We start from the raw sequence: 17,091 nt of genomic DNA, 5'->3' as shown, positions 1-17,091 counted from the left end.
GACTATCTTCTCGCCGTTTCGACCGCTGTGTCGATTATTGTTATTGTTATTATTCATCGTTGACGAGCTCTTCAACGAGCTCTTTCGCAGTATATTTAACATACGGTTACTGATAACATTCAGCGAGTACACATTTTAAGATGCAATAACTTTTTTCAGACTGGACCGAGTGACTTGAATCTGTTTGATGATGATGATGATAGAGGGATCAGTGTGCTAGGATGAGTCAGAAGCTTCCTGGAAATCTGTGCGAATAGCATCGTCTTGATAGCCCACTGCTAGATCGGTTGCTCTCCCGGTTATGAAACCATGTTGTTCCGGAATTATACAGGCTGTCTCATAATTATGTTAATAGGATGATTCTTGAGGTCATTTGAAGCAACTTTTTCCTTTGTGAAAATGCAATCCGCGGCTTCGTTTACGAGTTATTAACGAAAAGCGTTGACCAATGAGAGGCAAGCACGCTCAGCGCTAGGCGGCCAAACCAATCAGCCGCCAATCAGCGGCTTCGATCGCTCGCTGGGTCGACCACCTAGCGCCAGCCGAGCTTGCTTCTTATTGGTCAACGTTTTTCGCTAATAACTCGCAAACGAAGCAGCAGATTGCATTTCCGCTAAGGAAAAAGTTACTTCAAATGAGCTCAGATGTCTATTTATTTATTTCATATTGCACTGCATTTGTATATTAGAGCGAGGCAGAGCTAATATAACATATTATAATATTATATTAATTGTAATATACATATATTAATATTATATGTATATAAAATCTATGACGTTATAGAATATTAATATAAATATTAATATAATATTATATATATTATTTATACATTACATATTATATTATATATTTATATATTATAATATTATACAATATTAACATAAGAATTTAATGTGTTAAAGGCTAGGATAGGCGACGAGTAGGTGAAACGCTGGTAGAAGTTCCGCGATCGATGACCTATCGCAATTCGTCGTTTCCGAATAGCGTACGGCGCACACGATTCGGCTGTTCCTAATCTTCGCGATTCGACGCGATGGGAACAGGCGATTGATGTCGAGCTACCGTGGTTAAGGCCAGTGCCGCAATCGATAAACTAGAAGGAGATGGACGTATAGGAAGATTGGGCGAGGGTGGGAGAGAAGTGGTAGAACTGGAGATACAGAGGCAGACGGAGAGAGAGAGAGAGAGAAAGATGAGAACACGTTTGCCAGGTCTGGGTTAACAAAAGGAGATGCTGTCTAGGAGAGAGAGAGAGAGAGAGAGAGAGAGAGAGAGAGAGAAACAGAGGAGCGCGGAGGTTAGAGGTCACCGATCTCGCCGAACGAATTCACAACCGAGAGACTCTTTCTCACTCACGATTCTGACCCTCGTTATCACGCAATTACCTTCTTGCCTTCGAGCAGCGACATTTGTCCGTGATCCTGAAACTTTTAACGGATCTCTCGAATTCTCGATCGACGAACACACTTCTTAGTTTACTTTATTCACGGACGAATCCCGATCACGAGGTAATAGAAATGTAAAAGAATAATTTTGTTAAGCAGCGAGTACAGCAGGATATCTCGGAAGGTTTAGTCGTAGTAATTAAGTTATTAAAAAGATTGTTTTAATAACTATAACTCCTTCCGAGACAGCCTGCTGCACCCGCTCAAACAAGACACCCTGTATAACCAGCGTCCGTCGGATTCTGCTAGCAGCGTTTCCCGAAGAAGAGTCGCAAGAACGTTTCAACTCGATCGGATCGCTAATCGCGTTTTCGTAATCCGGATCAAGTACGTCACGAGCATAGTCGACGGCTCTGTCGAAACGCTTTCAACGTACAAGGTCGCTGAGTTCCCGATCATAGCCCGTCCCGCGAAAGGTTTCACGCAACTTACAACTCGGGAACGGCTGAACGCAAAACTAGACGAGGAATAGAAACACATGTGTATGTATATGTATATACTTGTCGCTGAAAAGAAGCGTGATTTCACGCGCTGCAAGATAAACCGGCTTTTCTACGCGTTCAGACGCGTTTCCATGCGCAACCGAACGAACGCGCGAGGGTCGCGATATTCGTCTCCGCAGAGCCACGGAACTCGCAAATTGGAAAAGTTTAAGTAAAACGATGCGCCTCGTTGTCCGGTGCAGCAACGCGGTATTATAGTTCGTCGAGGGAACTGTGGCAACTTTTCGGTTGCTAGGACGACTGCGCCGCGTAGTTTTCAATTCGCATCAGAACTATTTAACGCTTCGCGATTGAATTCGAATTCGACGGGTTCGAAAACTCCGGCATTATAAAATCGAAACGTCGAAAATCCAAACTGTGAGATCTAAAAGTATCTCGTATTGCGAGATACGGTAATGTCTCCCTTACTGACGCTCAGATTCTCCACTAAAATGGACAATTTCGGAAGCGGAGATACGATTATTCGAGTCTTGCGGCTCGCTTTTATAATTGTGGACAATTTATAACTATAAAAATAAACTCGAATAATCGTATCTCCTCTTCCCGGATTGTCCATTTTTGTGGTCTATCTGCGCGTCAATTAGAGAGACATTACCGTATTGCCGGCATGTTTTCCAAAGTACACCGATCTGTCGTTACAAGGAATTGTAAGTTATTAGAAAATTAAACTCGAGGTTTACTCTAATTACTACTCTAATTAATACTCTATTAAACTGAGGTTAAACCTCAGCCGTCACTATAATTTCTGTCTAATGAAATTATTGCATCCAATGAGATTAATATAATTTCTCTAATTGCAAATTAAAACATTTGGAACCCGTCGAAACGACGCGTTTCATAAATCTAGCGCCGATTCACTAGGTTTCAAATCAAATACCGCGCATCGTTTCGAATCGAAAACGTAACGCGATCGTCGCGAGCGGAGGAGATTCGATCGCTGTTAGATCGGCCGGTTGTCCGGCACGGAAACGCTTCGAAGTTCGTCGGGAAGAAAAGTCGATAAAATAGTTGGCCGGACGGTTGCCAGGGCGCGTCTAAGAGAACCCCTGCGAGAGGAAGGTGTGCGATAGTCGGCGTCGGTGGCCGCCGACCGATGGGCCAATGGGAGCCGCGAGGGTGCGGGTGCGCCACCATCGGCAGCACCACCATCGCCACCATTCCCTCCACCATCGTCGCCACCATCGTCGTCGCCATCGCCACCATCGTCGTAGTACCGGGTCCCTCGCCTCAGAACGAGCGTGGACGTCGACCGCGACGCGTCGCCCGTGCCAGTGATTCAGCCCGTGCCCGTGCTCGTGCTCTCGTGACGTGTTTGTGTGATGCAGAGTGCCGAAGCCGTGCCGCCGCGTCCCGTTTTCTCCTTTCGCTGAGGGACCACCGATTCGGAACCGCGAGGCGAGACCGCGCCGGTTCGCGTTCGCGACTCGGCGGATTCGAATGTCGACCGGTCCGAGACCGTGACAACTGTTTGGTGGCCGGTGCCCGCGAACGGTTCGCGAATGCCCGTCCCCGTTGGCCCCCGCGCCTCGATCGAACGGCCCGCACAAAGCTCGCACGGTGTTGCGCCGAATTGCGACAGATTACCGAGCGGTCGCTCGCAGAGATCGGTCATGATAGACCGCACCGGGTCCGAACGAATCAGGAGACAATTCGAAGGACCGTGCCTGAGGGACGTCGTCGGTGGCGCCGACAGGCAGCTGCAGATTCGAACGACGTAGACACCAGAATATCGGACCGCTTTAACAGTTTCGGTGTCGCGTTTCAACGGTTTAACGGCGATCCGAGAGAATGCAGCGCGCGGAGTGACAGTTTCCCGAATTTTCGCCTCATCCCCCCCGAGGACCAGCGAGGACACCGATTTTCTCCGCACGATTTTTCTCGTCCCTCGAGATCGAACACGGACCATAGAGAGGTGAGTCGACTCTTTCATCGTATTTCTACGTATTTTCCAGCGAATGCTCGCTTTTGCTTCGCGACGATGCATCGGGCGAAATACATATACGAGATAACATACATTTTCTATAGGTTAATCTCGTCGCCGTGGGCAAATTATTTCGCGCGATTCTGTAGTGACAGGCATGATATACAATAATGTCTCTCTAATTGACGCTCGGATCGTCCACAAAAATGGACAATTTTGGGAAAGGTGATACGATTGTTCGAGCCTTGTGGCTCGTCTTTTATGGTTATCGATTGTCAACAACTATGAAACCGGAGTTGCAAGGCTCGAACAATCCTGTCTACTCTTCTCAAAATTGTCCATTTTTGTGGACGATCCGAGCGTCAATTAGGGAGACATTACTGTACGTTCGAACAAACTGAATTCGAGCAGCGAATTCGACCTCTTTCGGATGCGAAAGAGTCCTGTCACAATCGATAACCATAAAATACGAGCCACCAGGCTCGAACAATCGTATCTCCTCTTCTCAGAATTGTCCATTTTTGTGGACGATCCGAGCGTCAATTAGAGAGACATTACTGTATACCAAGTAATAATGAAAAGTAATGTACTAAGCGATTATTCGAGCCTTGAATCACATTTATAATAATTATTGACAATCGGTGATTACAAGAATTAGCCGCAAGGCTCTCGACCAATCGTATCTCCTCTTCTCAGAATTATCCATTTTTGTGGACGATCCGAGCGTCAATTAGAGAGACATTACTGTATACTAAGTAATAACGAAAAGTAATGTACTAAGCGAATATTCGAGCCTTGAATCACATTTATTATAATTATTGACTATCGGTGACTACAAAAATTGGCCGCAAGTCTCTCGACCAATCGTATCTCCTCTTCTCAAAATTGTCCATTTTTATGGACGATCCGAGCGTCAATTAGAGAATCACCGTATCACCGTGACGAATATTTCGGCGCAACGCTCCGAAAAAAAAGAAACGCTCGCAACGTGGCGCCACTACAGAGATCGTTTTTCCTCGATTTCCCTCGATTTTCCGTCGCGTTCGCAACGATCTGCCGTCCGACGTTGACTTAGATTAGGACACGTTGTATTTTCTCCTCTCGTGAACCGGAATCGAACGGGTTCGGGGTCAGAGGTTGCGCGTGAAAGTGTCCGCGTTTCGTTAAAAAAAAGAAAAGAAGCCGGGTCGCGTGTCTTCCGGTTTCGAACGCGAGCAATTTTTCCTACGGTTTCCTCGGCGCGCGCGTGCCACCCGGCTAACGCGAGCTCGCCTGTTGTTTAACCTTTGCTCGGTTTTTATCGATTGTCCGGCGACCGGTCGCGCACGTTCAACCGGTTCGCTTCAGGTGTTAACGCACGGCGCCGCGCGACGCAACGCGCGGTGCAACGCGGTGCAACGCCGGACCGAAACGCAACCGGGACGGCGCGTGCATCCGTTGCACCGAAGGCTGATAATTGGCTTCGTCTGCACCCGTGAAAGTCAGCGTACCGTCAAGTTCTCTCTCGGTTCATTCATCGTTCACCGCGTTGCGTAATAATTGCTGCTGCGGTGCCGCGCTTGTACTACTGGCACGTGCCTCGACGACTGGCTGCGACGACTCTCTTCGCTTCTTGATTCCCGGTTTCTCGCTCGAACGCCTGCCTCGATGCCTCGCATGTCTTCCGGATATCCGCGTTCTCCGTTTTTCGAAAACACGGTTTTTTCACCGATCGACGTCGAATATCCGCGTCTCCCTCCGAGGGGAGAAGAAGACGTGGAAGAGGAAGGACGTTTCGTGGTTAAGTGAACAGCGGTCGACCACGAGTTTCCTATTATATAGGTCGAGGATTCTTGAAGAAATAGCTGCGAGTTCTCTCGCCAGGCTATGCGAGAAATCGATCGCGGCCGGACTCCGGCGAACCGTGCGACGACGTCGCTCGAACGCCTCGATCCGTTTTTCCGGGGGGAGGAATCCGGCGGGGCTCCGGTTTCCAGGCCGGAAGCGATCGAAAGCGATCGGAAAAAGGCGCTCGTCGTTCGAGCCCCGAGAAGGCGTCGTCGTCCGTTCGAAAAACCGGATGCTTCCGTTCCCGTGGCCGCGCGTTCGTCGGGCTGCTGCCGCGGAGGAGCAACCTTCGGGGTTATTTTTGTCGTTTCGTTCACCCTCGCGGTAACGCGAGAAGAACAAAAAGGGTTACTACGGAGGCCGGTGTCTCCCTGTCTCCCTTTCGGATAAATTTGTCGCCGGATCTCGAAGAAAGTCGAGAGCCATTTTGCTCGGAAACCGAGCGCGTCACGCTACGCGCGAGCTTACCGTTGCGTTTCGTTGCGTTGCAGTGAAACGGTACACAGGGTGTCCCAAAAACGTCTCGCAATCCGAAAGTGGCGGGTTCCTCGGGTCGTTCGAAGCAACTTTTTCCTTTACAAAAATTCTCTCCGAGGCACCGTTAACGAGTTATCAACGAGAAACAGCGACCAATGAGAGGCGAGCGCGGCTGGCGCCAGGCGGCCCAGTCAACGGCGCCCGGTCACGCTCATTGGTCGCTGCTTTTTCGTTAATAACTCGCGATCCACGCCTCGGAGAACATTTTCGTAAAGGAAGAAGTTGCTTCGAATGATCCGAGGTACCCGTTGTTTCCGGATTGCGAGACATTTTTCGGACACCCTGTAGTTGCGCGCGCGAGAGTACGCGCAACGTAGGTTGAAGGCGTTGCGAACGAGCCGCGGCGGCGGGTACACGCGGCAAGAGAAAGAACGAAAAGCCGGTCTTGGATGGAACACCTGCTCCACAGGTATGCGATCCTTTCCTTTCTACTCTCGTTCGTGCTACCTCCGCCGCTCGCTCGGGCTTTTCGTCCTGGCGAGCGGCGAGCGGCCCGACCAGCCGACTAACGCGCAGAGAAAGAGATCGCAAGAAATCTGTATCCGCGGTTAACGTTAAACGCGCGAACGGAACAACGCTCTCGTGCGTCCGCGCGCGTCCGATTTCCGCCGCCGATGTGCATCCGACGTTGCTCTTTTCGTTCAAGCCCGTTTTGTCCTGCAAATTTCTATGCACCACGGTTTTGTCCGCGTTTTGTTCATCGGTTACCAGCTTTCCCGATTCTAGTCCGCCCGTTTCCTTGTTTGTCGTTATTAAATAATCTTGATATAATCGCGCTCGCGTATTCGTAACCGAGCGCGAAAACGCAGAGAGGATTCTACGATAAAGTAATTTGGAAATTCCGCGAATTCTCTGTTTCGTCGTTTTTTGGGAAAGAATACGAAGCATTCGATGATCTTCGAACGATAGTAGGTCACATGATAATATGTCGACCAAATACAGCAATGTTTCCCTAACTGACGCTCAGATTGTGCACAAAAATGAACAATTTGAGAAGAGGAGATACGATTATTCGAGCCTTGCGGCTCATTTTTATAATTGTGGACAAGCTGAGCGTCAATTAGAAAGACATTACTGTAATATATTACAATAATATATTACCAAATAATTCTGGTTTTCTTTTCATAAGACGACTTATACGTTTTACTTATACAATGTCTCTGAGATAAGCAATAATAATGTCGATGACGGTTGACAGCAATGCCGATGATCTTGACATAACCGTCAACCTGAAATATCAATCGATGCAATCTGATCGATCAAAGTGCAAACTGTTTTACGGAATTTCACGGTTAAACTTTTTTAGCCACAGAAGCGCAAACATTGTAGGCCGTTGTCACGGAAAAGTTACAAAGCGAATTAATTATAATAAAATTGTTCGAACCGGTAAATTTCTTCTTAATAATATCTTCTTTAACCCTTAACGGTCCAATGCCGCCTTACAGGCGGCAGAAATCGATAAAACCGTAAAATCTGGCAGGAAACATTGGAAGAATAGGCACGATTGTTCCGATGAAAATAATTCAACAAAGTTTTATTTAAAAAGTGAATATCTCTTCTCTATATTTGATAGAATAATTTTTAGTAAAAAATTTCTCTTCGTCTGAAAAACCGTCTGGACTTGACAGTGTGTAAACTGGAAATAAATACTTTTGCTCCCCTAAGGGTTAATATCTTCTTTACAATTGTCGAGTTTCGATTGCATAAATTTCTTGATATTTAACCCTCTGCACTCGAGGCTATTTGAACCGAAAATATAAAATCATTTTTCTAACTTATAGTATCTCTATTTTTCGTGACAAAATGCATTTTACGCATACGAAATCGACACTTGGGACTCGCGCAACAGTTTACACTCTTAACAATTTTTGAAATCTAAACTTCGCCAATATCAAAATGATCTTAAAAGGTGATACAACAAATTTTAGCGCTGCCTCCGAGTCACCGCTCGAGTGCAAAGGGTTAAGAAAAAGGGCTTCGGCGCCCGTAGAGGGTTAAATCGGGCGTGAAGCAAAGATTATGTAAACGCGATACGCGTTCGATCGGTACCGGACCGGATCCGATCTCTCCTCTCGTACCGTTTTGGATCGTTTTTGATCGCATCGCCGCGATCTAGCGTCTCAGTCCGAACAACATCCTAGAATTATCGGAGAACGCCTCGCGCTTGGGTGGACGCGAAACACCCGTTACAACGAGCCTCGGCCACATTCTCTGGAAACGTGGAACACGTATCTACGCGTGCACGCGGAACGAGGTAACGATCTTCCGCGTTGCAAGGAGACGATATCGCTTCGCGGGAGAAAAAGCTACGCGCGCGGAGAAAAGAAGGATATAGCATGGAAATCGAGGGGCAACTGGAAAACGTTAGAGCAGCGGGCCACGCGACGTCGACCGGATCGGGAAACCCGCGTCGAGATTCGACGGCCGATTTCTACGCGATACTTTGTTCGCGGTCCTTCGCCCCCTCCGCCCCCCTCGTCTTCCCGCAGCGATTGTTCGAGTTGCAGCGGCCGGAACTCGCCGCCACGCCCACGCGCTCGCTCCCCGGCTGTTCTCGTTCCCGTCTTCTTCTCGTTCTCGTATTCTTGCCGGCGGTGTACAGAGACCCCGAGAGCAATCGGAACGAGCAAAATCGAATCGACCGCGCGCGTTCTCTCTCGGCCCGGCCAGCCGCGGAAACTTGGTCGTCGTCGTCGTCGTCGTCGCGCCTCGCCGTCGGCTTTTTCCGTCGGGACCACGCCACTTTTTGTTGTTCGTCTTTGGCCGCAGTTTGCAACCCGGCGAACGGCGAGCGCAACCGTTCGGTAACCCGATAGTCAAAACCCGGCTGCACACTTTGGGGCACGTTGCTCCGGCGAGCTCTCCATTGTTTCCTAGCAGTTTATCGTAACTCGACACTTATTGTGCACTCCTATGCCTATATATGCCTCTGCTTATATGCCCATGCGACGCGCTGGTCTCGCGTTCTTCTCGGTAACCGGCTTGCTCCTCGCCTCGCCTCGCCCCGTCGCGCGCCTTGTTTCGCCTTGTTTTTCTCTCCTTTGTCTTCCTCGTTTTCCCTCGCTTCTACTTTCCCACCGCGTCGCGTTCAGCGCGCACCAATTTCACGGCACACCGTCGATACATCCGTGTCGCCGGCCAGCGAAATAAAAAAGCCGGGGCGAGCGTGAAACAACGAGAAGGAGCCTGACGGAAGCGTCGAAGAGAAGAAGCGGCGAGGCGGGCGTCGTCGAACGCGCGGTTTCGATTCCGCGGTGCTTCCCCGCTTGTCAAACTTGCGAACGACGCGAACGGTCGATAATATAACGGTTAACGCGAAAAGTTGCGTGCTGACCTGCAACGCTATTTCCGACCGATCGATACACGGAACGCCTCCTGTTCCACACACCGGCCAAAGAATTACACTCGCGGCTCTGCCGCGGGGCTACTGACACGAATCACAGTCGATTCTCTGCGATTGTCCTCCTCCCCGACTTGGGAACGAGAATGGACAATTTAGGGGGAGGAGACGCACGCGATTAAGGGAGTCTAGCGGCTCGTTTTCATAGAAACTTGGGGCAGTAGGGGAAAAGAGGCAGCGGCGCCTGCTGGTGACCAACTTTTTTATCTCTAATTTTTTGCCACGAATCGAAGGCGAAGTGCGGTCGAGGGCAATTCAGAGGACACATGAAACGATTCGAAGGCAACTATGAGACCACGTGCCACGGTTCGGAGGCAATTCGGGGGCCACGTGACATGATTCGGCTCTGCCGCGGGGCTACTGACACGAATTACAGTCGATTCTCTGCGATTGTCCTCCTCCCCGACTTGGGAACGAGAATGGACAATTTAGGGGGAGGAGACGCACGCAATTAAGGGAGTCTAGCGGCTCGTTTTCATAGAAACTCGGGGCAGTAGGGGAAAAGAGGCAGCAGCGCCTGCCGGTGGCCAACTTTTTTATCTCTAATTGTTTGCCACGAATCGAAGGCGAAGTGCGGCCGAGGGCAATTCAGAGGACACATGAAACGATTCGAAGGCAGCTATGAGACCACGTGCCACTATTCGAAGGCAATTCGGGGGCCACGTGACATGATTCGGCTCTGCCGCGGGGCTACTGACACGAATTACAGTCGATTCTCTGCGATTGTCCTCCTCCCCGACTTGGGAACGAGAATGGACAATTTAGGGGGAGGAGACGCACGCGATTAAGGGAGTCTAGCGGCTCGTTTTCATAGAAACTCGGGGCAGTAGGGGAAAAGAGACAGCGGCGCCTGCTGGTGACCAACTTTTTGATTTCTAATTGTTTGCCACGAATCGAAGGCGAAGTGCGGCCGAGGGCAATTCAGAGGAGACATGAAACGATTCGAAGGCAACTATGAGACCATATGCCACGATTCGAAGGCAATTCGGGGGCCACGTGATATGATTCAGCAACAAGACATTTTCTCGACCCTTAGCATCGGCGCAGCGATAAATCACATAGGCGTAGGACCACCGCAGGGAGATTTACTGTGGTATTTCCGGGAAAAATTACTCCATACATTTCTCCGCGCGCTTCGTCGCAGCGTCAGGGACGCGAGGAGATGGCACGCGGAAACGACTTTGCTCACGAGCGAACACGAGCAAACGGACCCCGGCGATGTTTTTCTAACGAGAGCAAGCGATCCGGGCGGATAGAACGCCGTGAGAAAAGCCGACGCCTGCGATCGAATCGTCGTGATCAGACCGGTCGCGCGCGGACAGCGTATAGATCGTCGCGATGTCGCGGATATCTTAATCGCAGTTAGAAGCCGGTTCGCGTCGATCGTTCGAGCCGGTTGCCGGTTGAATCGTTTCGTCGATCGGCCGGTAACGGTGCGCGGGATTCGTCGTCGGATAAGATTCGCTTCGGCGGCGCCGAGCCGGTGCCGTGAGCGATCCTGATCTCTCTTCGAGAGGAAGAGCAGAAGGGCGACGCGGTTTCCGCGTGGTCAAGCGGCCGGCTATAATCGTGCGGGAACTTGACAGTGACGGAAGAATCTGGGTCAAGGGGCGAGATGGCTCCGATGTTTACTCCGACGTCCCGCTCAAAGGAGCTAATTTCCTGCAAATTACACGCCGGCTCCCCCCTGTCTCCGCACTCGTTCCCGGAGACGCTGAACCGCGAAGCCTGTAATCTCCCCGCGACGTCGCAGCGGAGATCTCTCCTCCTCGTTTACCCCTTTGTCCGCATTCGCCTTTTTCCCCTCCCTCCCGCCGCGCTATCGCCCCTTCATTCCGTCCCCGCCGCTCTTCAACGTTCCCTTCGAACCAGAAAAACCGTCGCGTCGGTCGCTTTGAGCTCGCGACGGCTGCTTCAGAATCGCGCGGAATCCCGCGGAATGCGAATCGCGGTAGTCCGCGGGTGCTGCTGCACCCTCTTCGCCTTCCGCGTAGGTGGCTCGCGCACTCGGTTAGCTCGAGCGTTCTCCACCGGCCCGAAACTCGACACCCTCGTATCGAATTCCTCGCGAGCAACGCGTCTCGAATAATCGGCGATCATCCGCGATAATCGGTTCGCTCATTTTTTTTTTCCGAACCTCGGAGTTCGAACGTTTCGGCCGGCGACCATTGTTTCGTTGGATATATTCGAGCGCGGGGATTAATTCATAATTGGTAACTGAAACTGAATTATTATTATTTCCGTTTCACCGTGCACCCAAGCCACGGCGAACGTTGTCCTATACACAATCGGCAGCCAATCGGAGCAAAGCAATCTCTGTCGTCGGCCTCGATGCCTCGGCAACCCGTCATCCGTAAAAGCTGAGGCACCATTAAAATTGTTACTTCACGTTTCAAGACGATTGTTATATTATCAAAGTTTAGACGTAAAAAATTGTTAGAAGTCTAACTGTTGCATGAGTCACAAGACTCAATTTCATATGCACAAAATGCACTTTGTCACATAAAATGGAAGTACCATAAGTCGGGAATGTTAATTTAGATTTACGGTTAAAACGGCTTCGAGTGCAAAGGGGTGTTAAAAGAGCAAGGGGTAGGCGTTTAACCCTTTTAGCGCCGAGCGACAAAAAAACACGACCTGATTTAACGACTTTGCTAAGGTTTGGGAGAAAGCTCATAAAGATCGAAGTAAGAACGATACAATTTACAAAATTCCAAGAAGAGCATATAGCGAAATAGAGGGAGAATAAAGTACACAGCCGATTGTGTTTAAATGTTTGTTGAAAATCATGCGAATGATATAAGTATAAAACGGGTAGGAAAGAAGAGAAAAATCAATTCTCCCTTTTTAGAAACAGTATTTGCACAACAAAATAGTTTGTCGATGCTATGCATCCTCGCTATCCCCCCTCCCCCTCCCCCTGGTTAGCACCGTATTTAGTTACTAACGGACGAAGCACGCCTACGCAGGTGTCGCCGCGCTTGGGTACTTGTTGAGTTTATCTAATGAGATTTACCGGTATCCAATTACCTAAAGTGCTTTCTCGATTCCCGGTCGTCTCGATCCCTATCAATCGAACATCCCTCTCTGGCCGATGGGGTCGGCCCTCGGCTTCGCTCTGGGCTCGGCTCGGCTCGATCCTCGACGCTTGGCGTATTTAATTTCTATTTAATTTCGCGAATTAATTAACCGCGAACGCACCGCGAGATTGTCTTGTCGAAAATTCGCGGCGCAATATAGAGAGAGCCCGATCGCCGTCGTCGTTGCAAAAAAAAAAACAAGAAGAACGACCGGCGGAACGGACGCGGCGCAGCCACGGCACGGTCCGTCGAATATATTGAAAGGAGACGCGGAACAATGGCTGGATGCGCAACCAGAACGAAGATTACAGGTGGATTCGTAGTTTTGCTGTTCGAGTCGCCCGACGGTGGTTGACGTTGGCCGTCGGGGCGATCGATCGAAACTACTTTCATCGAAATTGCCCCGCCAGCTTCAAACCAGCCTCCGATCCAGCCGCTTCTCGTTCAGCTCGCGGTTTGAAATTTCGCTTTGAACCGATCTACCACGACCGAGGTATTTTCATTACATGGTGATTTCTCCCGGAAATTGTTCGGCAGTCGGAATCGAAGCGCGCAAATCCGAGAATACTAAGTCGCGCAGATCCGAGAGTACTAAGTCGCGCAGATCCGAGAGTACTAAGTCGCGCAGATCCGAGAATACTAAGTCGCGCAGATCCGAGAGTACTAAGTCGCGCAGATTCGAGAGTACTAAGTCGCGCAGATCCGAGAGTACTAAGTCGCGCAGATCCGAGAGTACTAAGTCGCGCAGATCCGAGAGTACTAAGTCGCGCAGATCCGAGAATACTAAGTCGCGCAGATCCGAGAATACTGAGATTGTATGTATACATACAAACTTCGTCCGTCCGTCCGACGTCCCAACGTCCAAGGCAATGTCCCGCTAGAACAGTCTTACCGATGAAATCGGTATCCTCTAACGGGTCCCGGACGAATCGCTCTCCCTTCCTTTTCCTCCACAACTCCGTCTTCTCAGCCGCCGTCGAAGTATCAACAAATTACACAGGCGTAGGCGCCAGAGCACAGAGAAATTCACGGCAACCCGAGATTTGGCATTTCCGGGCGAAATGATCGTATTCTGATTATACTCTCCGGCGAAGAGAAAACAGGAAACTCCGGGAGTAGTTTTAAAGCTTTTTAAATATGCCCGAGCGGGATACTAATTTCGTCCCGCGGCGCATCGGGATTGAAACGACGATTCCACGGTTCCATGGTTCGCTGGAAGGAAGCGTCGGATGCCAGCCGCAGACTAATTGAATACTTCTCATTATCTTCCACAAAAGATGCTCGGCTCTTCCGTGCCGAGTTTAGCCGTGCCCGGCTCCAGCCTGGAATAGGCACGCCGTGTACCGTACACCGGATAGGATATGCCGTGCGCACGGTGCACGCTGCAACGATACACGGATGCACAATGGCTCGAGTGCCGCTCCCTCTCCTCCGCGAACCCCGTGTACGCTTCCGTGGCACGGAACGTTTGCTTCCGAATGCGCGCTTTTCCGCGTGTACTCGCGTTTAAGTCGTACTCGGCCGATAGTTGTCCGGCGTTTGTTCACCCGTCCTCTCTCTCCGTTCCGCCTCTTTTCCAGCGGCGACGAGATGACGTTTCCGATGCACATCGAGCCGAGCGCACCGTTCGTTCGAGTCTCTTTTCACCGCCTTTCCCGCCCCGCCTCGCCCCGCCCCGCCGCGCCGCGCCGGGTTCCATTTATAGACCGGCCGTCGCTCCTCTCGTTCATCCTCGAATATATCGGGGCTAGAGCGAGCACGAGATTTTCCCCGGACTCCAATTTTTCCCTCCGTTCTTTCGCCGGGTCGAAGTACCCGAGCCGATCGGGCCCCCGGGCCCGACGGGAACTCGCGACGCGTGGCCTCGTCCCGCCTCGTGTGTCCCGGCGCGATCGTCTCGATCGCCGCGCGATTATTTCCGTCGACGGGATCGGACCTTGAAGAAAATTACACGTTGCCGCGCATAAATTTGCATCGACGAGCATCGGCTTTATATTCCTTCCGCTACCCTCTTCGATCGCCGGCTTTCACGCCGATTACGCGCCGCGGACCCGGACTCTTTTTTCTCGAGAGAGAGACTTTTCCCGATGATCGCGGACGCCCGATTCGCCACGACGAAATCGTTCGAATCTCCCCGATCGTCGCCCCCCTCGTGTGTTCCTCCGTCCGCCCGGCGGAGTTAAGCGAAAGGCAATCATTTCGGGATTTCGACCCCCGGAACGCGAAACCGAGACCGAAAACGTGCCGAAGATCCGCCTGAAGAGCCGAAGAAATAAATGGAAAGTTTGAGCGAGGTAAATCCTCGCCGGAGTGTATGAAATCGCACCCTCGTCGTCTCGCTAGCGTCGCGTCGTATCGGCGATTCCAGGCTACGGAAATGCGCGTACGTTCGCGGTGTCGGAGTCTTCTCCGCGATTTACAATCTCAGCGTCAATTAGAGAGACATTACTATACTTGTGGCGGCTACCTCCTTTCCCGCAAGTAACCGATTCGCCTCGATTTGTATACAGGGTGTCCCGAAAATGTCTCGCAATCCGGAAACGAGAGGTTCCTGAGGTGATTTGAAGCAACTTTTTCCTTTGCGAAAACTTTCTCCGAGGTTTCGTTTACGAGTTATCAACGAAAAACACTGACCAGTGAGCGATCGCGCACGCCGACGCCCCGCCCTCGCGACCACTAGAGGCAACGCGACGCGGCATCGGCCGTCAGGGCGGAGCGCCGGGCGCACTCGCTCTCCGATTGGTCCACGTTTTCCGTTAATAACTAGTAAACGAAGCCGCGGATCGCATTTTCGCTAAGGAAAAAGTTGCTTCAAATCACCTCAGGAATCTCCTACCACAGCTAAGACAATGACACGCTAGCATAGCCTCGCCGTTGTGTCCTCTAGCGGCTCCCGGACGAAACGCTCTCCCTTCCTCTCTCCTCCACGGCTCCGTTTTTTTTCAGCCGCCGCCAAATGTACTCTAAACGCGGTATCGATTTCGTTGGCGTTATCGCGATCGCAGCGAATTCCATTTCCGGCCAGTCGTCGATGCGGCCCGATCGAATCGCGCCGCGCGATAAGAACAAATCTGCACGCCCCTTTTTCTCGATCCGGTGAGATCTCGACGAGACACGAAGCTCCGGATAACCGATATTAGACTCAGCGTACGCAGACGCCGCGCTACACCGCGTTTCTCAATACGTATTCGAAACGATCGATCACCGTCTACGTGACATCCGCGTATGCGTTTACCTTCCTTCCTGCCTTCCGTTCCGAAGAGACCGCCGACGGGTTTCCTTCTTCTTTGCAGAGCTGAAAAACCGGCTGCTTCCTTCGTGGTAGCAAAGAAACAAACGGGTCTGCTATCGTTTCGCGCGATAAACTCGCGCGAGTATTTACGATCGAGCATGGCGAAAGGTTTATTTTCTTTGGCCTCGTGCGCTCCGAAGGGGGAGCGCTGCTTGTATCGGCACACGTACGGTTTACACGATCAGCACCCTCGGCAAACGTGTCGAGCTTTTCCCGGACTCTTTGTTAATCGTGTTTCGGAGAGCCGCTGGACGCGACCGACGCCAATGAACCAGCGTTGCCCGCTTCCTGCGACACATTTTCTCTTCTCGATGATCATTATCTTTGATTGCCGGGCGCGATTATTCCACCATCCAGTGATCCGACGGCTCGAAGCACTCGAAGCGGTCGGTTTCCATGCAAAAAGAGAGGAGAAGATGTATAATGACCCTTTCCACTCGAATGGCGACTCTAAGGCGCCGTTGGAAATTGTTATGTCACGTTTCAAAATAATTTTATTAATCAGATTTGTTCACATTTGTAGAACTGCTGAAAGGATAACTGGTCACAAAATTCAATTATACGTATAAAATGCATTAGGTTATACAAAATGAGAATATAGTGGGTCAGAAAAACTATATTAGGTTCCTCTTTCGATCGACCGATATACAGTAATGTCTCCCTTATTGACGCTCTTCATAAGAAGAGATTTATTATAGTTATACATTGTCCACAATTATAAAAACGAGCCGCAAGGCTCGAATAATCGTATCTCCTCTTCCCAAATGATCTAACTTAGTGAACAATCTGAGCGTCAGTAAGGGAGACATTACTGTAGCCGCCTCAAGTACAGTAATGTCTCTCTAATTGACGCTCAGATTGCGCACAAAAATGGACAATTTCGGAAGAGGGGATACTATTATTCGAGTTCATTTTTATAGTTATAAATTGTCCACGATTATAAAAACGCGCCGCAAGGTTCGACTAATCGTATCTCCTCTTCCCAAATTGTCCATTTTAGTGGACAATCTGAGCGTCAGTAAGGGAGACATTACTGTAGCCGCCTCAAGTACAGTAATGTCTCTCTAATTGACGCTCAGATTGCGC

General features: G+C 50.4%; 1 protein-coding gene across 4 annotated transcripts in view; it reads left to right on the top strand.

Moving 5' to 3' along the window:
• The first annotated feature begins 781 nt into the window (after positions 1-781).
• Positions 782-17,091, top strand: part of tinc (transmembrane protein tincar) — a 44,339-nt gene continuing 28,029 nt past the window's right edge. Inside the window, exons 1-2 of one of the 4 annotated variants that reach the window (XM_076526024.1) lie at positions 782-1,508; positions 1,698-3,860. The gene's annotated coding sequence lies outside the window, so the exon portion shown is untranslated. Of the gene's footprint in view, positions 3,861-17,091 lie in introns of all 4 variants that reach the window. The other 3 variants (XM_076526025.1, XM_033476902.2, XM_076526026.1) reach the window with 3 other exon arrangements.

This window comes from Megalopta genalis, chromosome 13, assembly GCF_051020955.1.
Source record: "Megalopta genalis isolate 19385.01 chromosome 13, iyMegGena1_principal, whole genome shotgun sequence".
NCBI classification, from domain to species: domain Eukaryota; kingdom Metazoa; phylum Arthropoda; class Insecta; order Hymenoptera; family Halictidae; genus Megalopta; species Megalopta genalis.
Note: the sequence above shows the minus strand (reverse complement) of the source record. Positions and strands in the feature narration are given on the sequence as shown.